The sequence below is a fragment of the Schistocerca piceifrons genome, chromosome 1 (genome assembly GCF_021461385.2).
Source record: "Schistocerca piceifrons isolate TAMUIC-IGC-003096 chromosome 1, iqSchPice1.1, whole genome shotgun sequence".
NCBI classification, from domain to species: Eukaryota; Metazoa; Arthropoda; class Insecta; order Orthoptera; family Acrididae; genus Schistocerca; species Schistocerca piceifrons.
The window spans coordinates 13,586,693-13,610,834 of record NC_060138.1 but is presented as its reverse complement, the minus strand read 5'-3'; the positions used below and the strand labels follow the sequence as shown (position 1 = coordinate 13,610,834).

The 24,142-nt window shown below is 43.7% G+C and overlaps 1 long non-coding RNA gene across 1 annotated transcript in view; it reads right to left on the bottom strand.

Moving 5' to 3' along the window:
• Positions 1 to 16,545: 16,545 nt before the first annotated feature.
• Positions 16,546 to 24,142, bottom strand: part of LOC124798649 — a 28,553-nt gene continuing 20,956 nt past the window's right edge. Inside the window, exons 2-3 of the long non-coding RNA XR_007016963.1 lie at positions 18,307 to 18,460; positions 16,546 to 16,606 (exon numbers count right to left, since the gene is read on the bottom strand). This is a non-coding gene — a long non-coding RNA (uncharacterized LOC124798649). The remainder of the gene's footprint in view (positions 16,607 to 18,306; positions 18,461 to 24,142) is intronic.

Sequence of the window (24,142 nt, the reverse complement as noted above, 5' to 3'; positions counted from 1 at the left end):
TCCATTCAACTGCTCTTCCAAGTCCTTTGCTGTCTCTGACAGAATTACAATGTCATCGGCGAACCTCAAAGTTTTTATTTCTTCTCCATGAATTTTAATACCTACTCCGAATTTTTCTTTTGTTTCCTTTACTGCTTGCTCAATATACAGATTGAACAACATCGGGGACAGGCTACAACCCTGTCTTACTCCCTTCCCAACCACTGCTTCCCTTTCATGTCCCTCGACTCTTATAACTGACATCTGGTTTCTGTACAAATTGTAAATAGCCTTTCGCTCCCTGTATTTTACCCCTGCCACCTTTAGAATTTGAAAGAGAGTATTCCAGTCAACATTGTCAAAAGCTTTCTCTAAGTCTACAAATGCTAGAAACGTAGGTTTGCCTTTCCTTAATCTTTCTTCTAAGATAAGTCGTAAGGTCAGTATTGCCTCACGTGTTCCAGTGTTTCTACGGAATCCAAACTGATCTTCCCCGAGGTTGGCTTCTACTAGTTTTTCCATTCGTCTGTAAAGAATTCGTGTTAGTATTTTGCAGCTGTGACTTATTAAGCTGATAGTTCGGTAATTTTCACACCTGTCAACACCTGCTTTCTTTGGGATTGGAATTATTATATTCTTCTTGAAGTCTGAGGGTATTTCGCCTGTTTCATACATCTTGCTCACCAGATGGTAGAGTTTTGTCAGGACTGGCTCTCCCACGGCCGTCAGTAGTTCCAATGGAATATTGTCTACTCCGGGGGCCTTGTTTCGACTCAGGTCTTTCAGTGCTCTGTCAAACTCTTCACGCAGTATCATATCTCCCATTTCATCTTCATCTACATCCTCTTCCATTTCCATAATATTGTCCTCAAGTACATCGCCCTTGTATAGACCCTCTATATACTCCTTCCACCTTTCTGCCTTCCCTTCTTTGCTTAGAACTGGGTTTCCATCTGAGCTCTTGATATTCATACAAGTCGTTCTCTTATCTCCAAAGGTCTCTTTAATTTTCCTGTAGGCAGTATCTACCTTACCCCTAGTGAGATAGGCCTCTACATCCTTACATTTGTCCTCTAGCCATCCCTGCTTAGCCATTTTGCACTTCCTGTCGATCTCATTTTTGAGACTTTGTATTCCTTTTTGCCTGTTTCACTTACTGCATTTTTATATTTTCTCCTTTCATCAATATTTCTTCTGTTACCCAAGGATTTCTACTAGCCCTCGTCTTTTCACCTACTTGATCCTCTGCTGCCTTCACTACTTCATCCCTCAAAGCTACCCATTCTTCTTCTACTGTATTTATTTCCCCCATTCCTGTCAATTGCTCCCTTATGCTCTCCCTGAATCTCTGTACAACCTCTGGTTCTTTTAGTTTATCCAGGTCCCATCTCCTTAAATTCCCATCTTTTTGCAGTTTCTTCAGTTTTAATCTACAGGTCATAACCAATAGATTGTGGTCAGAGTCCACATCTGCCCCTGGAAATGTCTTACAATTTAAAACCTGGTTCCTAAATCTCTGTCTTACCATTATATAATCTATCTGATACCTTTTAGTACCTCCAGGGTTCTTCCATGTATACAACCTTCTTTCATGATTCTTAAACCAAGTGTTAGTTATGATTATGTTGTGCTCTGTGCAAAATTCGACCAGGCGGCTTCCTCTTTCATTTCTGTCCCCCAATCCATATGCACCTACTATGTTTCCTTCTCTCCCTTTTCCTACACTCGAATTCCAGTCACCCATGACTATTAAATTTTCGTCTCCCTTCACAATCTGAATAATTTCTTTTATTTCATCATACATTTCCTCAATTTCTTCGTCATCTGCAGAGCTAGTTGGCATATAAACTTGTACTACTGTAGTAGGCGTGGGCTTCGTATCTATCTTGGCCACAATAATGCGTTCACTATGCTGTTTGTAGTAGCTTACCCGCATTCCTATTATCCTATTCATTATTAAACCTACTCCTGCATTACCCCTATTTGATTTTGTGTTTATAACCCTGTGAAATGAAATGCTCCATCGCAGTGCGGCCCTGGACGTGCGGGAAATTTGTGTATAAGGAAGTGGCATCAATGGTTACAAGGATGGTTTCCAGGGGTAACAGATTGGGTAAGGATTCCATGCGTTCGAGAAAGTGGTTGGTGTCTTTGATGAAGGATGGGAGACTGCATGTAATGGGTTGAAAGTGTTGATCTACGTATGCAGAGATATGTTCTGTGGGGGCTTGGTAACCAGCTACAATGGGGTGGCTGGGATGATCCTTGTAACCATTGATGCCACTTCCTTATACACAAATATTCCGCACGTCCAGGGCCTCGCTGCGATGGAGCACTTCCTTTCACGCCGATCACCAGCCGCCCTACCTAAAATCTCTTTCCTCATTACCTTAGACAGCTTCATCCTGACTCACAACTTCTTCACTTTTGAAGGCCAGACACACCAACAATTAAAGGGAACAGCCATGGGTACCAGGATGGCCCCCTTGTACGCTAACCTATTCATGGGTCGCTTAGAGGAAGCCTTCTTGGTTACCCAGGCCTGCCAACACAAAGTTTGGTACAGATTTATTGATGACATCTTCATGATCTGGACTCACAGTGAAGAACTACAGAATTTCCTCTCCAACCTCAACTCCTTTGGTTTCATCAGATTCACCTGGTCCTACTCCAAATCCCATGCCACTTTCCTCGACGTTGACCTCCATCTGTCCAATGGCCAGCTTCACACGTCCGTCCACATCAAACCCACCAACAAGCAACAGTACCTCCATTATGACAGCTGCCACCCATTCCACATCAAACAGTCCCTTCCCTACAGCCTAGGTCTTCGTGGCAAATGAATCTGCTCCAGTCCTGAATCCCTGAACCATTACACCAACAACCTGAAAACAGCTTTCGCATCCCGCAACTACCCTCCCGACCTGGTACAGAAGCAAATAACCAGAGCCACTTCCTCATCCCCTCAAACCCAGAACCTCCCACAGAAGAACCACAAAAGTGCCCCACTTGTAACAGGATACTTTCTGGGACTGGATCAGACTCTGAATGTGGCTCTCCAGCAGGGATACGACTTCCTCAAATCCTGCCCTGAAATGAGATCCATCCTTCATGAAATCCTCCCCACTCCACCAAGCATGTCTTTCCGCCGTCCACCTAACCTTCGTAACCTCTTAGTTCATCCCTATGAAATCCCCAAACCACCTTCCCTACCCTCTGGCTCCTACCCTTGTAACCGCCCCCGGTGTAAAACCTGTCCCATGCACCCTCCCACCACCACCTCCTCCAGTCCTGTACCCAGGAAGGTGTACACGATCAAAGGCAGAGCCACGTGTGAAAGCACACACGTGATTTACCAACGAAACTGTCCATTCGCATGAATGGCCACAGGTTGGTTGGTTTAAGGATGAAGGGACCAAACTGCAGAGGTCCCTTTTTCCAAAATACTAAAAATACCCACAGAGATTAAAAAATGTTCAACAGAATAGGAGACAGACGACACAGAACAAAAGAAACGTAGACAAGGACCAGACAAAACGAAATAAAATCACACGGAGTGCGACGGTGGTCAGCCGACCATAGGAACTAAAAAAAGGAAAAGTCAACCACCGAAAACACATTAAAAACTGAGTTTAAAACCGTAGGCCAAAGGCCAAAAGCAACAAATAAAACACACGCATTTATATTAAGCAATAAAATCCCCCTGCCTGAATAAAACGCAAAACTAAGTCCGCTATGGCAGAGTCGTCAGTTAAAAGCACAGGGAGCCTATCAGGCAGCGCAAAAGTCTGCCTGAGCACAGTTAAAAGGGTGCACTCCAACAGAATATGGACCACCGTCAAGGATGCCCCACAACGACAAAGAGGTGGATCCTCACGACACAGTAAATAACTGTGCGTGAGTCAGGTGTGGCCAATGCGGAGCCGACAAACGACGAATGAGTCCCTGCGGGTGGCTCGCAGGGATGACCGCCAAACAGTCGTCGTCTCCTTGATACGACGGAGTTTGTTTGGCACGGGCAGGTTGCGCCATTCAGTGTCCCAGAAATCGAAAACTTTGCGGCGTAATAGTGCCCGCAAATCAGTCGCCGGGAGTCCAATCTCCAGAGGTGGTTTACTGGTGGCCTCTTTCGCCAGGCGGTCAACATTCTCATTGCCGGGGATCCCAACATGGCCTGGGGTCCACACAAAGACCACAGAGCGGCCGCTACGTGCAAGAGTATGCAGGGACTCATGGACAGCCATCACCAGACGAAAACGAGGGAAATACTGGTCGAGAGCTCGTAAACTGCTCAGGGAATTGCAACAGATAACGAAGGACTCACCTGAGCAGGAGCGGATATACTCTAGGGCACAAAAGATGGCGACCAGCTCAGCTGTGTAAATGCTGCAGCCATCCAGCAAGGAACGTTGTTCAGAACGGTCCCCTAGAGTAAGCGCATATCCGACACGACCAGCAACCATCGAACCATCAGTGTATACAACGCCAGAGCCCTGATACGTGGCCAAGATGGAATAAAAACAGCGGCGGAAGGCCTCTGGAGGGACGGAGTCCTTTGGGCCCTGTGCCAAGTCGAGCCGAAGGCAAGGGCGAGGAACACACCATGGGGGTGTCCGCAAAGTGGCCCGGAAAGGAGGTGGAACTGTAATAACCCTAAGCCCGGAGAGAAGCTCTTTGACGCGGACCGCGATCGTACAACCTAACCGGGGCCGATGTTCAGGAAGATTGACAACCGATTGCGGGAACAGGAGTCGATAGTTTGGATGCCCAGGCAAGCTAAAAACATGGGCAGCATAAGAGACCAGTAAATGTTGGCGCCTCAATCGCAGTGGAGGGACACCTGCCTCCACAAGTATGCTGTCCACAGGGCTGGTGCGGAATGCTCCTGTCGCCTGTCGAACCCCACAGTGGTGAACGGGGTCCAGCAGTTGCAACGCTGAGGGCGACGCTGAGCCATGCGCCACACTCCCATAATCAAGCCGGGACAGCACAAGGGCTTTGTAGAGCTGCAGCAGTGTATTACGATCGGCACCCCAAGTTGTTTTGCTGCGGCAGCGAAGGGCATTCAGATGCTGCCAGCACTGACGCTTGAGCTGACGAATATGTGGAAGCCAAGTAAGCCGGGCATCAAACAGCAATCCCAGAAAATGGTAAGTGTCAACAACCCTGAGCATGGCATCCTGAAGATAGAGCTCAGGGTGGGGATGGACAGTTCGACACCGACAAAAGTGCATAAAACAAGTCTTTGCAGGAGAAAATTGAAACCCATGAGCTAGGGCCCATGCCTGCACCTTGCGTATGGCTCCCTGCAACCTACGTTCTGCAACACTAATGGTGGAGGAGCTGAACAAGATGCAGAAATCGTCAGCATATAACGTGGGTGAGACAGACGACCCTACTGCTAGTGCAAGGCCATTAATGGCCACAAGGAAAAGGGGCACGCTCAATACTGAGCCCTGTGGAACGCCGTTCTCCTGGATATGAAGTGAACTATGGGATGTGCCAATTAAAACACGGAATGTCCGAACAGATAATAGATTCTGAATAAAAATGGGGAGAGAGCCCCGGAGACCCCACCCGTGCAACGTGGCGAGTATATGGTGCCGCCACGTCGTGTCATATGTTCTGGAGAGGTCGAAAAAGATGGAGACAAGGTGTTGGCGCCTGGAAAAAGCAGTGCGGATTGCAGACTCAAGAAAGACCAAAGTATCGGCGGTGGAACGGCCCTGACGGAAGCCGCTCTGGCACTGAGCCAGAAGACCCGAGACTCGAGCAGCCAACACAGCCGTTGATTCACCATACGTTCCAGTAGCTTGCACAGAGTATTTGTCAAGCTGATGGGCCGATAGCTATCCACAGTAAGCGGGTCCTTACCAGGCTTCAGCATCGGAATGATGGTACTTTCTCGCCACTGCGACGGAAAGACACCATCGCCCCATATGCGGTTGAAGATGACAAGAACACATCGCTGACAGTCCGGGGACAGGTGTTTGAGCATCTGATTGTTGACGCCATCTGGCCCAGAGGCTGTATCGGGGCACTGTGCCAGGGCACTTTGGAGTTCCCACAAACTAAATGGGGCGTTATACGTCTCAGGGTGGCGAGAAGCAAAAGAAAGCCGTTTGCCTTCCTCCCGGCGTTTAAGCGCGCGAAACGCAGGCGGGTAATTCCCCGACGCAGAGGCCCGAACATAGTGCTGTGCGAAATGCTCGGCGATTGCATCAGCATCGGTGGATACCGCCCCGTTGATGGTAAGCCCTGGGACACCTGTAGAGTGCTGCACTCCAAAGATGCGCCGAATCTTCATCCACACCTGGGAGGGTGAAGTACGGGAACCAATGGTGGGAACGTACCTCTCCCAGCACTCCTGTTTCCGCCTCTTGATGAGCCGCCGTGCCTGAGCACGGAGACGTTTGAAGAAAATGAGGTTCTCCAAAGATGGGTGCCGCTTATGTCACTGAAGAGCCCGCCGACGTTCTTTAATGGCTTCAGCGACCTCCGGAGACCACCAAGGCACTGCCTTTCGCCGGGGGCACCCTAACAAACGAGGAATGGTACGTTCCGCAGCGGAAACAATCGCTGCAGTCAGTGTCTCAACCGCCACATCGATGGTACCGTGGGGGAGAGATGCAACAGTGGCAGCAGAGGAGAATGTTTCCCAGTTTGCCTTGCTAAATGCCCATCTAGGCAGGCGTTCATGGGATCGACACTGGGGTAGTGAAAGGAAGATGGGAAAATGGTCACTACCACACAAGTCGTCATGGACTCTCCAGTGGACCGATGGTACAAGCCCTGGGCTGCCCAACGACAGATCTATGGCCTAGAACGTGCCATGCGCCACACTGAAATGCGTGGCAGCGCCAGTGTTTAAGAGGCAGAGGTCGAGTTGGGAGATGAGATTCTCGACATCTCTGCCTCGGCCAGTAATCTTCGATCCACCCCACAGGGGATTGTGGGCGTTAAAATCCCCAAGGAGAAGAAAAGGCGTGGGAAGTTGGGCGACAAGTGCAGCCAATTCGGTCAGGGAGACTGTACCACCTGGAGGGAGATAGACACTGCAGACGGTTATGTCCTGGGTAGTCCTTATGCGGACAGCCACAGCTTCCAAAGATGTTTGAAGGGGCACAGGAGCACTATATACAGAGGTAAGGACATACACGCAGGCTCCACCTGACACACTATTGTAAGTGCTACGGTTGCAGTAATAACCCCTGTATCCACAGAGGACAGGGGTCCGCATTGCCGGGAACCAGGTTTCCTGGAGAGCAATGCATAAAGCAGGTGTCATGCTTACAAGCTGACATAGCTCAGGTAGATGGCTAAAATAAGCACCACAATTCCACTGGAGGATTGTACAAAGCGTGTCCTGTAAAAGCATTCAGGCACTGAAAATGCAAATTACTGGGCAGGGTCACATGCTGCCACCGACTGAGTGACGGACGTCGCTACGGCCATCATTTCTGAGGAGACGGCGAGACCCAGGTCATCAGGGGACGCAAAGAGCTCGACCTCATCCTCAGAGGCTGAGCTGACAGGAAGTGTTGGTGCAGAAACCACTGGGTCCTTATCCTTCTTGGAGAGCTTCCTCTTCTCTCTCTTGTCTTTGGGAGGAGGGTTGGCATGCTGGGAGGGCTTTCCTGACACATTATCAGGAACAGAGGAAGAGCGTGAAGCCCTTCGACCAGCAGCTGGTGGCTTCTTCAGCCACTGGCTAGTGTCTTGTGAGACACTGGGGAAGTCCTCGGAAGGGACTCCCCCAAGGGATCCCTTCTGAACAAGTGAGGCCGGAGGAGGCTGTTGCGTCTCCGGCTGAGCAGCCGGAGAGAGCTGTCGCTTCCCCGGCTGAGGAGCCGGAGAGGGCTGTCGCCACTCCTGCTGAGAGGTGGGGACCGACGTCCTCGGTTGCTTGGGGCGCACTGCTCCCAAACTGGGTGTTTTGGGAGCAGTGGAAGAGAGAGTGGCCCCCACCGGTGGTGGGGCAGGCGAAACGTGACTGTTCGGTGGGCCAACTGTGAAAGGAGTCTTTGCAGGAACTGGTGGCTGCAGTGTTACAGCAGCATAACTCTTCAACATAGGTGTGGGGTTGAGCCATTCTAATTTCTTCCTCGCCTCTTGGTAAGTTAAACGGTCCAGGGTCTTAATTTCTTGTATCTTCCGCTCTCGTTGGTAGGCTGCACAGTCTGGCGAGCAGGGAGAATGATGCTCCCCACAGTTAACGCAGGTGGGAGGTGGAGCACACGGAGCATTTGGATGCGAAGGTCGTCCACAATCGCGACACGTGGGGCTGGCAGTGCATCTGGAGGACACGTGTCCGAATTTCCAGCACTGGAAGCATCGCATAGGGGGCGGGACATAGGGCTTGAAATCGCACCGGTAGATCATGACCTTGACCTTCTCAGGCAAGCAGTCGCCCTCGAAGGCCAGGATGAAAGCACCGGTAGCGATCCTATTATCCTTGGGTCCCCTAAAGACACGACGAACGAAGTGTGCACCTCGTCGTGCCAGGTTCTCCCGTAGCTCGTCATCAGACGGTAGCAGAAGATCTTTATGAAAGATAATCCCCTGGACCAAATTTAGTGACTTATGGGGAGTGACGTTAACAGGTATGTCACCAAGCTTCTCACAGGCGAGCAACGCCCTTGACTGTGCAGAGGAAGGTGCTTGTATCAAAATGGCCCCGCTCCGCATTTTGGAAAGAGAGGCCACTTCCCCGAACTTATCTTCAAGATGGGTCACAAAGAACAGAGGCTTAGTCCCCAAAAATGAATCCCCATCAGTTCTGCTGCACACAAGATATCGCGGTGAATATGGCTCCTGTCTGTCCGCAGCCCTGCGTCCCTCCCAGGGCGTGGCTAGGGAAGGGAACGATTTGGGGTTATATGCCACAGCGTTAAAGTCTACTTTACCGCGCTTAGAGACGTTGGTGGTCGTGCTACCACCGGATTGAGATTGTACCCGCTTCATTGCGGGGTATCCGCCCCGATGTCACCCACTCCGACCAGGGGCTCTCCCCACGGGTGCCATCCAGCCACAGCAAAGGCCACCTAGCAGGATGGCCATTGCCGGGAGTCCTGATGCCCCGGAGAGACGGGCATCTACTCCTTGGCTTACGTGGGGAGGCGGCAGCGCAGGCATCGGCAGTAAGATCCCTGTGTTGTCAGGGGCTACAACCTAGAGGGTACATGACGACCCCACCACAACGGGTTGGCTACCGTGCTGGATTTTGGGTGCCATGGGTAGTTCATAGTGATCGTGGGTGCAGATTATGATGCACTAAGGGCGTAACTTACACAATCCATCAGGTGTGTATGCCCAAAATGAGGGATGGAGGGTGCAGTTACGACACCCAGACGATAAAGAGTGCCAAGGTCTTAGGGCACACAGGACTGATGGTGACCCACGTAAGGGGTCCTTCCCCAAAAGGCTCTTACTTCTGTTGAATTTGGAAAAATGGAGGTCAAACCCTAATGGGGACCATCACATAAGAGGCCGAAACAGTTGAGACTCCTTTTAGTCGCCTCTTACGACAGGCAGGAATACCGCGGGCCTATTCTAACCCCCAAACCCGCATGGGGGAAATGGACACAGGCAGACAGTGATTGTTGGTAATGAGGATCACCCTGTGGCTAAACATGCCTTGGTGCACGGCCAGCACATCTTGGCACAGTGTTACACCGTCCGGGTTATCTGGATACTTCCCACTAACACCAACCTGTCAGAACTCCGGAGATGGGAACTTGCCCTTCAGTATATCCTCTCTTCTCGTTATCCGCCAGGCCTCAACCTCCGCTAATTTCAAGTTGCCGCCACTCGTACCTCACCTGTCTTTCAACATCATTTTTGCCTCTGTACTTCTGCCTCGACTGACATCTCTGCCGAATCTCTTTGCTTTTACAAATGTCTGCTTGTGTCTGTGTATGTGTGGTTGGATATGGGTGTGTTTGCAAGTGTATACCTGTTCTTTTTCCCCCTAAGGTAAGTCTTTCCGCTCCTGGGATTGGAATGACTCCTTACCCTCTCCCTTAAAACCCACATCTCTTCGTCTTTCCCTCTCCTTCCCTCTTTCCTGAAGAAGCAACCGTTGGCTGTATACACACACACACACACACACACACACACACACACACACACACACACACACACACACACACACACACAGACACACAAAGATGTAGTGACTTACCAAATGAAAGTACAGAAGCAAATAACCAGAGCCACTTCCTCATCCTCTCAAACCCAGAACCTCCCACAGAAGAACCACAAAAGTGCCCCACTTGTGACAGGATACTTTCCGGGACTGGATCAGATTCTGAATGTGGCTCTCCAGCAGGGATACGACTTCCTCAAATCCTGCCCTGAAATGAGATCCATCCTTCATGAAATCCTCCCCACTCCACCAAGAGTGTCTTTCCGCCGTCCACCTAACCTTCGTAACCTGTTAGTTCATCCCTATGAAATCCCCAAACCACCTTCCCTACCCTCTGGCTCCTACCCTTGTAACCGCCCCCGGTGTAAAACCTGTCCCATGCACCCTCCCACCACCACCTACTCCAGTCCTGTAACCCGGAAGGTGTACACGATCAAAGGCACAGCCACGTGTGAAAGCACCCACGTGATCTACCAACTGACCTGCCTACACTGTGACGCATTCTTTGTGGGAATGACCAGCAACAAACTGTCCATTCGCATGAATGGACACAGGCAGACAGTGTTTGTTGGTAATGAGGATCACCCTGTGGCTAAACATGCCTTGGTGCACGGCCAGCACATCTTGGCACAGTGTTACACCGTCCGGGTTATCTGGATACTTCCCACTAACACCAACCTATCCGAACTCCGGAGATGGGAACTTGCTCTTCAATACATCCTCTCTTCCCGTTATCCACCAGGCCTCAATCTCCGCTAATTTCAAGTTGCCGCCACTCATACCTCACCTGTCATTCAACAACATCTTTGCCTCTGCCTCGACTGACATCTCTGCCCAAACTCTTTGTCTTTAAATATGTCTGCTTGTGTCTGTATATGTGTGGATGGATGTGTGTGTGTGTGTGTGTGTGTGTGTGTGTGTGTGTGTGTGTGTGTGTGCGAGTGTATACCCGTCCTTTTGTCCCCCTAAGGTAAGTCTTTCCACTCCCGGGATTGGAATGACTCCTTACCCTCTCCCTTAAAACCCACATCCTTTCGTCTTTCCCTCTCCTTCCCTCTTTCCTGATGAGGCAACAGTTTGTTGCGTCGAATTTTACGATTCCAACAGGATAAAAACATGCCGTGTGAACTTACATTTGAAGAAATACTAGCAGAACTAGAGAACCATCAAGAGAGTGACGATTAAGATGATACATAGAATTGGCGATTATTCCACCCGATGCAGATGTAATAACAGATGAAGAAGACACTGACGAAAATGTACTGTTGTACAAGATGACGCCGGTACTTTAGAGCTCACAACCAGCTGAGATGAAGTTAATGCTACAGTTGTACATCCAGAAGCCAAAAGAAGGAAAGTGTTGGGAGGTGGAGGAGAAAGTGGTATGTTATCTACAAAAAAATATATATGTAAGTGGTATAAATGTCAACAACGTACACAAACAATAGTGAACCAGGGAAGAGCAACAAACATTATGATGCGGAATGTCTAGCAAATAACACAGTGTCCCAGGTGTTTGAGGATTTTTTTTTTCTGAGAAACTAATGGATACTATTATTGAACAAAGCGAAATTTATGCTTGACAACATAACAGAATAAATTTTCTGCTAACCAAAGAACAACTAAAATTATTTATTTGCGTACTACTTCTGAGTGGTTATCATAAGCTTCCCCACAAGAATAAGTACTGGAAACAGGTTCCTGATGTCGGTGTTCCTTTAGTCTTCAACTCCGGGTCAAGAAATAGGTTTTGGGAAATAAAGAGATTCATTCATCTCAATGACAACTCCAAAATAGACAGAAACGACAAGATGTACAAACTGAGGTTATAATTTGAAATGCTGAAATAGGAATTTGGTAAATTTGGCGTATTTCGTTCAGAACTCTCAACTGATGAAATAATGGTACATTATTATGGCAAACATTCAGCTAAAATGTTTCTGAGGGGAAAGCCTATCAAATTTGGATACAAAATTTGGTGTCTTACAAGTTCCAATGGCTTTCTTTATAATTTTTCACCATACTGTGGCAAGACTGACAACAAACAGGAGCCTTTAGGTGCAAGGGTAATAAATGAACTAACCAGCATGATTCCAGAATCAGAGTATCCGAATTATAAGCTTTTCTTTGACGACTTTTTTCACCAGTGTTGACACACTGATCACACTTGGAAAGAGTAAAATGAAAGCTGCAGGAACAATAACAGAGATCCGAACTAATGCATGTCCTTTGAGTGACTCAAAAAGAATGGCAAAAGGAAGGAACGAGGATTCTATGACTACATATTTGACAAAGAGAATGAAGTTCTGGTTGTGAAATGGAGTGACAACAAACCAGTATGTGTAGTGACAAATAACAGTACTATTATTCCTCGAGTTCTACTAAAAAATACTCACGGGCAAAGAAAAAGGAAATATCTGTTACACTGCCACATATCATTGAAGAATACAATGCCCATATGGGTGGCATATATCTACTGGACAAGCAGATATCACTTTATAGGACGAGGATAAGGTCAAAGAAATGGTGGTGGCCATTATTCACACAGATGATATATATCTGCGTAGTAAACACATGGTTTGCATACCAAATTGCTAACTCTAATGAGAAGCTCTTACTTTTGGATGTCCGACAGATAATAGTGATGTTTTTTCTATCAAAGAAAAAAGGATCAGTACCAAAACAAAGAGGACCACAAGGAAGCAAATTGATGGGAGGACGGGTGAGCACAGATGTACGACTAGATCCAGGAAATCATTTCTTTGTGCCAAGTAAAACACAGAAGAGATGTGCTTACTGCAAGAAAAAAACAACAAAAATTTGTGATAGGTGCAATGTTGGTGTACATGACAAGTGTTTTGCTTCATTTCATACTGAATATACATTCCATAATATTAAAATATTCTTTATTTAATGTTTGTGTTGCTTCTTACAATATTATGCATGGAGAATAAGATTGTGAATTTGGATAGCGCATTTGGCCAATGTCCCAAAAATGGGACGTCTGTAGTTTTTGTTCTAATAAACTGAAACTTTTCAAAACAACTTTTTAATCAATTTATCACTCAATGTAACATATTTATGTATAAAAGTTTGCAAAAAAAAGATCCAATAGAGTTCTGGCCGGTAGAGCGTTAAGGGAAAACCAGATGCAACACAAAATGTCTGGCAGAAAATCTGCTACAGGAACTACATCACAAACCCCGACTGCTCACAGATTATGCAAAGGTCAATGGTAACTTCCGAAAATTCTCAAAAATACACATTTATTTGCATTGATATACAATGAAATTCAGGGGTGATGTATACTTTGGCTGAGCTGTGAACCACAAAGCATTGATTTGCTACGTAAATTACGTATACAAAACACTGGTAGCACTAACTTACAAAGTATAGTTTTGCAGGCATCTCAAAATTCTGAAACTAAACTATTTCTCACATAACTGGACAACAAAATAAGAGACAGACTATTTTGAATGAGGATGATAGGCATACTGTTCTAAAAATTTTTGAAAGAGCACAATTTAGTTTAAGCCTACAATTGACGCTAATAGTACTAGTTTATCACGGGATTCCCAAATGTTTGAAATTTCACAACATATCAGAATTCAAACAAGTATCGATACAATCAATGAAAAATTACGCAGAAGTGACATGAACAGCAAAATATACTAATATAGAACTTCAAATAGACACATTATCTAGTACAAACAGTCCCCACATAAGGGAAAATTCCTAAGTCAGCTTTATTTAAATGGGTAAATAAAATAAATAACAAAACTGGAAATTGTCCCTCCTCTTGCAATGGATTGCTACTGGACAACTGCTTTTGTACATTAAATGGAGAGTACAGTACACATCTAATTAACACCAATGGATTTATTTTCACAGAATAACAATCTTTGGATACTGTACTGCATAGTGTGGGAATTCTGAGACATTCTGGGTTGCTGCAGAGTGATTCATTTTCTAAAATAGACAGTGTAGTGGTGTACACTGTTAACACACTAGGCATATTACACGGGCCACTTGTTCACTCCTTTTGTACACACATCAGTTAGACTGAGGTAGCAATGGAGTTTAAAAGAAGACATTCATACATGGCACTGAATTTAAGATAGAAGTGAATTTAAAGCAGTATTTGGAATCTCTTCATGCAATAAACCAACAGTCTGCTGCTGATGTAATGATTTCTGAGACACACTCTTGAAGACTGAAGTCAATAATGACAGCCACTACTGAAGGAAACTAGCTTCACCTCTGGATAATGATGACTGAAGAGGACAGCTCCCCACTGTCTCTACCAACAAAATGAATGCAATCTTTGAATCAGATCAGAACTAGTTTGTTGAGTTCCTGCATGGCAATCTTCAGATCAGAAAAATAGTTGTGAAGATCAGAAAAATAGTTGTTAGATACAACACCTTTTAACACTTGAGTAAAAAAACTTGCTGCTAAATCCTGATATTAAACAGTTGAAAAATTTGATTCTCAGTGGTCAAAAGCAGCATACAATAACTAATGACAGAAAACAACTGTACCAATCTTAAAAACAAACATGTGATAGACCTTCTCAGAACACACCCATATGGCAAAAGTGAAAAAGAGGACACAAAAATTATTAATGTCATTGGATGAAAATGATACTTTTCAACTTAAGATAATATAGTTACTAAAAATATTTTTAGTTAAGCAACTAGTTTCAGCTCGAAAAGCCATTTTTCGGTTTACACACATAGCGAGGTCTCACAGAAATAAAAAGACAGCAAACTCACACTATGTGCTACTGTTCATCATGGCTTACAAATTACAGTAGAAATGCTACTGTTTGTTGTACTTTAAAAACATTTAAAATGGCTTTTTGGGCCAGAACTAACTGTACAGGGTGATTCAAAAAGAATACCACAACTTTAAAAATGTGTATTTAATGAAAGAAACATAATATAACCTTCTGTTATACATCATTACAAAGAGTATTTAAAAAGGTTTTTTTTTCACTCAAAAACGAGTTCAGAGATGTTCAATATGGCCCCCTCCAGACACTCGAGCAATATCAACCCGATACTCCAACTCGTTCCACACTCTCTGTAGCATATCAGGCGTAACAGTTTGGATAGCTGCTGTTATTTCTCGTTTCAAATCATCAATGGTGGCTGGGAGAGGTGGCCGAAACACCATATCCTTAACATACCCCCATAAAAAAAAAAAAAAAAAATCGCAGGGGGTAAGATCAGCGCTTCTTGGAGGCCAGTGATGAAGTGCTCTGTCACGGGCTGCCTGGCGGCCGATCCATCGCCTCGGGTAGCTGACGTTCAGGTAGTTATGGACAGATAAGTGCCAATGTGGTGGCGCTCCATCCTGCTGAAATACGAATTATTGTGCTTCTTGTTCGAGCTGAGGGAACAGCCAATTCTCTAACATCTCCAGATACTGTAGTCCAGTTACAGTAGCACCTTCGAAGAAAAAGGGACCAAAATCTTTATTGGCTGAAATGGCACAGAAAACGTTCACCTTAGGCGAGTCACGTTCATACTGAGTTGTTTCCCGCGGATTCTCAGTGCCCCATATACAGACATTGTGACGGTTGACTTTCCCGTTAGTGTGGAAAGTTGCTTCATCACTAAACACAATCTTTGAAATGAAAGATTCATCTGTTTCCATTTGAGCAAGGATAAAATCACAGAAATCGATTATTTTAATCTTATCAGCTGCAGACAGTGCTTGAACCAATTTCAGACGATAAGGTTTCATAACTAACCTTTTTCGTAGGACTCTCCATACAGTTGAATGTGGAATTTGCAGCTCTCTGCTAGCTCTGCAAGTCGATTTTCCTGGGCTGCGAACAAATGCTTGCTGGATGCGTGCTACATTTTCATCACTCGTTTTCGGCCGTCCAGAACTTTTCCCTTTGTACAAACACCCATTCTCTGTAAACTGTTTATACCAACGTTTAATACACCACCTATCAGGAGGTTTAACACCATACTTCGTTCAAAATGCACGCTGAACAACTGTCGTCGATTCACTTCTGCCGTACTCAATAACACAAAAAGCTTTCTGTTGAGCGGTCGCCATCTTAGCATCAACTGACGCTGACGCCTAGTCAACAGCGCCTCAAGCGAACAAATGTACAATTAAATGAAACTTTATAGCTCCCTTAATTCGCCGACAGATAGTGCTTAGCTCTGCCTTTTGTCGTTGCAGAGTTTTAAATTCCTAAAGTTGTGGTATTCTTTTTGAATCACCCTGTATAATTAAGGAGAGGTCTTATTAAAATACAACAGCTTAAATGGAAAAAATATCACCTTCATTCATTATGAAGGTTGTCGTAATGTCAGAGACATTTTGAATGTATCACACATATGTAAATTTAATTACCTGAGCAGATCAGTATCCTTCATCACTCCAAGTAATGTTGTGAACAGGATATGCAGTCTTCAGAATTTCTACAGTCTTGCTGTGGTCTGCCTTCCCAAACCCCTGAAATGAAGCAGTCCTTGGGTATTTTAAAACTAAAGTACAATTAAACAGTGTGCTACATATCACAATAATATTTAAACACTAAAACGAGAACTCTTAACTACAACTACATCATAAGTAAACAATGTGCTTGTACGTACACTAAAACTGCATCTAATACAGAGCACATGAAACCGTAAAGCAATCTGAAATTTTCTACACCACACATCACAACACAAAAGCAGCAGAAAAAGGGAGTGTGTAAAGACCTTCAGAACAGATGTGCAAGATGCAGCATCAGAATTAATTTTTCTATTGATGGGTCTGGCATTGTACACAACACTGAAACACAAGCAGCAGTAACCGTGCAAAAAAATTAAACACGTACCCACAATCTGCAACTGTATTAACTGTGTTAAATGAAACAGGTAGGTCACAAAATGTGTGAAACACAGTCTGAAAAGTATAAAATAGGTGCGAGGGGTACAGAGGAATCATTTGGTCTGCTCCAAGTGCAAGGAATTGTTGATTTGAGTAATTATGACAACTGTCCTGGCAACTGGAGAAAGTCTTGTAAAAACACCAGGCTCACCACAATTCATGTGCTGCCGTAACTATACTCAATCAAAAGATACAGAAGCTGATAATAATAATAACAATGTCATAAAATTATGGGACAGAAGATCCTCTCTCTCTCTCTCTCTCTCTCTCTCTCTCTCTCTCTCGCTACATATACAACTCTCTCTCGCTAAATATACAAGTGGAAGCAAGGATTGTGGCCTCAAAAGTAATCTGAAAGGTGTAAGAAAAAATACTGAATCAGATTGAACAGCACAGTTGGTATCAGCATTGTCCACAGAAGGCAAGGTTTCAGGATGTAGTCCTGGCCCGGCACATAGTTTTAATTTGTCAGGAAGTTTCATAATCATGGCTGCTACCCAGAACAACAGCAGCCATTTCAACCATAACACTTGTCCACAACACAACACCCAAATTATTGTACACAGTTGTAAGAAGCATGATGATGATTTACAGGTATTAACATCTGGTGACATTTACTTCTGACCATCTAACAAGGTATTCTATAATTTGTGCCATGTAACCAAAGCATAAACTGCTTTCCCATGGAGGAGCTTGGCGTATAACATTCTTAAAAGCTTTAAAAATACTTGAATTATAGGGCACACAACGTATGAACAGAAACTTCACTGTTCTTAAAATACTTTTTGTTAACTGTGGTCTGCAGCTTATACGAATTGTAGAAATGACATCATGTAACACTTTAAGCTGTTGATAATTTTTTTTTACGATGCAACCAGTTTTGATCAAAGACCATTTTCGAGCACCTGTTGTTCCCACAGCATAGAAACAGGAAAAATTCAGGCAAAAAGGATATTTCAAAATTGTAGTAACAATACATACAATGCTTGTGGATATTTAATTTATATTTCTGACATTGTATTCTTTTGATATATATAGTTTTTGCTGGTAATCAAATTCTGTAAGTGTTGCTTGTATTGTTACTATAATTTTCAAACATTCTTTTCATCCCAAATTTTCCCGTATCCGCGATGTATATACAACAGGTGCCTGAAAATGGTCTTCAACTGAAACCATTATGGTCTTCAACTGAAACCAGTCACACAGTAAAAAATTAAGTTGAATAACAGCTCAAGATGACACATACTGTCATTTCTACAACTCACTGCTTTTGGTACTACCTGTGAGTAGCTGTACACTTTGATGACCTTGGCACTGGGGTCGTGCTGTATTCTGCCACCACCAGTGCACTCTGTATCAACGCCGAGGCCTCACCCTGTCCATCGTCTCATCGTAGACGTCCGAATGGAAGCCAACTCACTTGTATCCTCGCACCTAGTAACAGGAACCATAGTCAAACTTTGAACAAAATGTATCAAGAGTACTAAGCAAGAAGAAAACACAAAAGTAGCAACGTGAGTGGAAATTGTGGCATCAAAAAATAATCTGAAAACATAACTTAAAGGAGCTGTTGTTACATCCACTATCTGTAGGAAACACACACAGGAGCTTCTGTTTCTTTCTTTTTTTTTTTTTTTCCCCCCCCCCCCCCCCATACCTACTGCAAATGCAAATGAAAGCTTTTGTATATTCGGACATGTGTTCTCTCGGAAAACACTGAACATAACGTAAATCATCTAGCTGACAAGGTAGTTGGCAACATCAGCACATGGCTTTTGGAGAACGGATTAATACTTCACTGCCAACAACTGAACTCTTGTAAAATAGAAATAGTCTTGTCCTGAGCTGGTCGAACAGACATTTTAAATTCTTAAGACTGAAGATAGATGAAAAGCTCTCTCAGAAGTATCATGTTCAACACCTTAAGCAGAAAATGAACACTTCTGTCTTCACTATACACTATGTCTTGGACACAAACACAAAAGCTTGTTTACTTTTGCTCTGTTATCTCATATGGTGTTATAGTTTGGGGCAATTCTGTGCACTTGGCAAGAATATTCTCATCCCTGAAAAATGCAGTCAGCAAACTCTGCAGTGTCAGCTTGTGAACATTCAGGGTTGCCGCAAGTTTCCCCAAGTGACGTTCCCCGATTTCCAGCAAGTTTTAGCATTTTTCCCTGACAAATTTCGAGGTCTCAAGGGCAAGTAAAGACAAGTTCACAAAAAAAAAAAAAAAAAAAAAAAAAAAAGTAAGGACTTCTGTATTTCTTCCCCTCATGAGCAAAAATCTTAAGTACTAATTTCAGCATCTTTTGTAATGAACAGTTTTTAGATGGAGAAAGAAAGACAATGGTATATAATATTCCATTAAGACCACTGATGTTATTTTATTTCAATAAAACTAAACATATTTGGTGACACAAATACGCATTTCCTTGGAGTCTCAAGACAGATTTAAAATACCTACACTGATTTCAGAAATAACCTCAGAAAAAAGTAGGCCTATTGAAAGAAGTATATAAGGCAGGCCAAAATATACAGGTACATAGCATACAAACCGCCTGTGACTGCCACAAGTTGTTCTTCCTATCGCTCATACTTTCTAATATACAGGGTGTACATTACATCTGGGAACACTTTCAATTATTTATTGCACAAGAACCAAACATAGCACAGATATCACACACGTCATTTTGAAGAGAAACCCTGAAAGTTCTTTTTCATGTATACCACCACAGCATACTTTGGTGATTTGCCGATAGCACCAGTCATAAATATGGCAAGTTCAGGTGCGGAGCGAACTTTCTGTGTATTGGAGTTCGACAAAAAAAGTGTGTGCTACAGCTGTTCAATGGATGTTTAGAACAAAGTACGGTAAGAAACCACCAACAAGGAAGGCACAACAAATTTATTATGACGGGTTGCTTGTGCCCAGCACAGAGAACCAGACATCCCAGTGTGAGTGAAGTGAATTTGGATTGCATACGAGAGACATTCATAAGGAGTCCAAAGAAATTGGTGCGTCGTGCATCCCATGAACTCGAAATGGCTCCACTGACTGTGGAAAGTCATGCGACAGAAGTTGTCTGTGAAACCATTCAAATTCCAGCTAGGGTAGAAGGTCAATAACGACGACAAAGACAAGTGTTTTGAGTTTTGTTCACAGTTGCAACAATTGAATAAGGACGGGGATGGAATTTTGATCGCTTAAGTTTTAGCAATGAAGCCACTTTTGACACTAATGGGAAAGTGTACAGGCATAATTGTCGAATCTGGGGTACAAAGCATCCACACGAATGCATTGAATTTGGGTGTGATTCGCTAAATGTAAATGTTTTTTTGTGCTTTGTCGTGTCGAAAACTGTACGGGCCATTCTTCTTCGCCAAGAGCATTGTCACTGGATATTCCTACTCGGATATGTTGCAGCAATGGCTGATGCCTCAGATGCAATTTGGCTCTCCGTTCATCTTTTAGCAGGATGGGGCTCCACCCCATTTTCATCGTGAAGTTTGTGGGTACCTGAATACGGAGCTGCCGCATCGATGAACTGGCCGTGCTACAGAAGGGAACAGCTGTTTCATGAAATGGCCTCCCTGATCACCAGATCTCACTCCGTGTGACTTTTTTTCTGTGGGGACACATTAAAGGTCCGGTGTATGTATGGTCTCTACCACGTGATGTAGCGGAGCTCCGGGAGAGAATACGAGAAACAAATATCACAATTGACGATGCCATGCTGGGACAGGTATGACACGAATTCGATTACTGTATTGATGTCTGCCGGGTCACTCATGTTTCGCGTACTGAATGTTCGTAAAAAAAAAAGATATGTACATCCTGTATAAATTATTTTCTAAGCCCCAAAATGTACTAGAATAAATAAAATGTTTATAAAACAATGTACCGCATAATGTACTTGCAGTGAGAAAGTCACAATTCCTGAACTCCATCGCCCGTGGCCTCTGGCCTGCCGAGGAGCACCACAGTCCTGAGTCCTCGGATAAATCACGAAAACCCACTGCATTATACCACACACAAACAGAGCCGGCCTGGGAGCAGATCGGCGAGACTAGATCCGATGGGCAGGGCTTGCACATTATTGGGAAACGATGGGCTTCAAATCGGCAGCCCCAATCCGTTAGAGAGACCCACAGAAATGGCCTGTGGTTTTGGCCCATCATGGAAGTCCATTCATGTGGCCAGCTTTACACAAGTCACTGACATTATGTTGACGAAATGAGATGGTGGTGATAAATCCATCAATTTGTGCAAATACTCTGAGAATTAATGCTAATGAAGATAGGTAGCAACTCACCGTAAAGATGATCGCTGAACCATGGACAGACACGTAGAAAAGACAATCACACTCTCACAACTAAATTTTCGGCCATAGCCTTTCTTAGAAAATAACACACACACACACACACACACACACACACACACACACATATTCTCACAATCACTCAGACACAACTCGTGCACATATGACCGTTGTCTCCAGCCACTGGGTCAACAATCTCCAAGAATCATATCAAAACAAACCACCCCTCACGCCTCCCATCAGTAGCTACTAGGCTAGTGGCAAGAAGTGGTGGCAGCACTGACTGCAAGCTGAGGGGAGTGGTAGGAAGTGGAGAAGCAGTAAGAATGAGGGAGTAGGGAAGCGGTGCATGTATTAAGCTGCATCCAGCCAGCGACTATGCAGGAAATCCCAGTAAACAAACTGTTTCATCTACTGAGACAAAAAACAAGATTTCTCCAGGTTTTTTTTTCCAAATTTCCCAGCAGGGCAGAAAAAAAGAGTGATACACGTAAGTATTCAAATCCACACACAAAGGTTACCTTGTGGTATGCTACAATTCTGCACAAGAGACCCTCACAATACATGAGAACTTCTCTATGCAACATGTAATTTATCCTAATTTCTCTTAATTTCATATTTTATTAATTCTGTAATTTTTTGTTTATAAATTTTATATTCAGCTTTCTGTAAACTAGGTACCACCTCATCCCACGAGCTTTGGCTCAAAGTCTCAAGATACGCGATAAAAAAAATAAATGTCAATCCCAAAACCTCACACGCCAGTATAATGATCTGCATGCAATCATTCTGTTGATAATGGCACATTAAATTTGGAAAAAAAAACTGATGCCCTTGATAATTCAAAGCTGTCATTTAAAGTCACAATTGTATGTATTATAGAACACTGTACAGGAAAAATGGAGTTGTAAATGTAGCTGTGTTTTAGTGAAAACGACGTTTTTTCAAATGATGGAGAACCAATGGAATACTTGTTGGTAACATCTGCTCTATACCATAAACCAGCACAGTACGGCACTTTATGAAGTTTAGTCAAAGGCCTGTTTTGTGAGATAATTTCTTTCTGGAAGTTGAATGCATTGCTTCCGTCACCAAAGCAGGCGTAAAAAAAAAAAAAAAAAAATTGCATTCAGCCCCCTCACATCATTACATCATTACATCATCAGTGCAAACCAGACGATATTTCTCGTGTAAATCTACACGGCTATCTGGCAGTTCACACTTAAGGATACAGGGCATTTTTCTAGCTCAATATTATATTTCTTTCAGGCACTGTTTATAATGTATATGTTTTAAGATTTTTTGTTGATATCAGGTAATAGAGCACACTTTTTAAACAAATTAGAAGTATTTTGAATATTTTTGAACCTGCTTAGAGTTATTTAAAAAAAGTAACAAGGAAATTCTTCCTCAAACTGAGGTACCATTTAATCCAATGTTATACATTTGAAGGAGACCAAATTTTTAGCAGACATGCATGACATGGCTGAGATACTAGACCTATTTAATTCCACCTATTACGTATATTACAAGGATAAAAAAGTATCACATCTTACATTTTAATATTTATAATTTTTTCCAAATAAAAATGTTATTTTTTCTATGATTTAGCTGATTCTGCAATAAAGCTTAGGTCTACTACATAAGTATGGACTACCAAAAGTTACAGAAAAAATTAGAGCAATGCTTTATAAACTTTAGGAAATATTTGTACCTGAATTCTGAAGAAAACAACTAGCGGGAAATTGCGAATGAACATATGAGTCCAATTAAACTGAGCCTCAGAACATTCCTGAAGCATAGTCTACATCCTGCAGCCTTTCTTCATCTTCAAGCTTCCTCTTGGCATTCCTTTTAGCACTTCTTGCTTCTTTGGTAACTTGAAGAGCGAATCTTTCAGCTTCATGCACCCGTTGTCTGTCACACAGAAGAAATTGATCTTTCATATTAGAGCCACATTTTATGCCTAAATTTCTCAGGACTTCCTACCTTCCTATCACTCCATCATTGAAACATAGCACACCATCTAGTACACCAACTTTTAATGTATTTAGTCCTACAAAAACATTCTTGAGTAATCTTTCCCGTATGGAATGGTTGAAACTTTCATTTGTATTCCGAGTGCCCCCATGAAGACATTTACCGTATTTACTCGAATCTGAGCCGCACTTATTTTCCGGTTTTTGTAATCCAAAAAACAGCCTGCGGCTTAGAATCGAGTGCAAAGTAAGCGGAAGTTCTGGAAAATGTTGGTAGGTGCCGCCACAACTAACTTCTGCTGTCGAATATATGTAGCACTACACAGGCATGCTTTGCAGGCACAAAGATAAATACTGGCGCCAAACCCTCTGCATGAGTGCATTTAAAAAAAAAAAGGGGGGGGGGGGGTGGGTGGCAGACAAGTTTTTCCTCCGTCTCGAGTTTCGACCACTGCATTTTCATACATTATTCAACGAAGTAAATACAAATTCCGTATTGTGCACCTTTGAATGTAGCAGCATTTCAATGCACTTCGAAAATCCGACTGGCAAGACTGTTTGGGATGTTTGTCAATATGGCCAACTCTACGTTCTGAATTTTTTCCTAACTGTGAGAAGAGATGGTTCCTTATAGGAACTTTTATGAATTGTGAATAGCATGCAGTATTCTCTTCACATAAGAATAATTAGAATATAAACATTTTGCCATGTATTCTTTCGTGTTTGCTGCTAACTCATTTAAATCCTGTCTGCCTAATAAACTATGAAACTAGAGTGAGACAACAGCAATTGCGGAAAAATATAGATATCATCCC